Genomic DNA, 1405 nt, shown 5'->3' with positions numbered 1-1405 from the left:
TTCCCAAGAATATTTGGTAGTTTCCTTCCTGAATAATCTTTGTAATTACATCCTTTATTTCTTTCACATCTTAAAAATATTTTCTCTATATTTCATATCTGGCAGGTATATGGACTTGCAACCTACAAAGCTGTAAGCAATCTTTTTTCAGTCTCAACATCATACTAATTTCCTTATTTACATACTTATTGTTTTTAAGTTTTTTTTTAATTCTGTGTTGTAAAATACGCACATCATAAACACTTTTATGTTAACCAGTTTCACATGTAGAGTTTAGGAGCAATAAATAGATGCATGGTGTAGCCGACCAGACACTACTCTATTCATAGAATATCTTAATTTCATCATTCAAAAACCCTATATTCATTCAGCAACCTTTTTTCATGCATCTCCTGCCAACCACTGCTATCTTTCAATCTATATTCAGGCTCTATGACTTTTGGTATTCTCCATGCTATTTCTTCATCTGGGTTACTTACTTTAGTTCATATAATGGTTTCAGTGTTTATCCGTACTGCATATCATGAGCTAAATAACATTTCATTTTATGACTACACATTTTTAATTTATTTGTCTCTTTTGGACCCTGGAATTGTTTTCATCTATTTATTATTATTTATAATGTTTCAGTGAACATTTTTGATCAAGTACCTGTTTCAGATAACTTTGGAAGGAACTCTAAAACAGATTTTCTTGGGAACTAGATCATTTTTCACTCCCACTTGTAATGGAAAACTATTTCAGTTTGTCCTCTTCTTTGATATTTTTTATGATTTGGGGGATTTTGGGAGTTATTTCAGTAAGAAGATATTGCATTTCAAATGTCTAATAGTCTGAACATATTTTTCAGGTACTTGCTTTTCTGTTGTGTATCTTCAATTGAAAAAATTACTCATTGAAATTTTGCTTTTTCCTGATAATTGTTCCAGGAAATTTTTTAGTATTTTAAAACTGGCCATAAATTTCCTAGAGGTTGAAGAAAGGCAGAAAGATCTAAGACTGTATGGTACAATTGATTTTGGCCTTGCATGGTCCGGGCACTAGCAAAACCAGTGGATGCTCATGATTTTTTTGTCAGACAGAGGGGGCTTATAGTGATTTTATTGATGATGTTCTACACCCAGTTTTTCTCAATATTGTATTAAAGTTTCATCGTAATGGATTTATTTATTCATAATATTGTGTTCTAGTTTGTGATCTGTAATGAACACTATAACCTAAAGCAATTTGAAATTAGAAGTTTATTTTTTAAGACTAAATATAACTCCATATTTTATGTATACCATAAGATTGATTAATCCATTCATTCATCTATTTATGAACACTAGACTAATTACATATTGTGGAATTAACAATAGTTTTATTAAGAATAATGCTTCAATAAACATGGGTATGCAGATGTATC

This window comes from Nannospalax galili, unplaced genomic scaffold (assembly GCF_000622305.1).
Source record: "Nannospalax galili isolate Female #2095 unplaced genomic scaffold, S.galili_v1.0 scaffold586, whole genome shotgun sequence".
Taxonomy (NCBI): domain Eukaryota; kingdom Metazoa; phylum Chordata; class Mammalia; order Rodentia; family Spalacidae; genus Nannospalax; species Nannospalax galili.
This window is presented reverse-complemented; position numbering follows the sequence as displayed.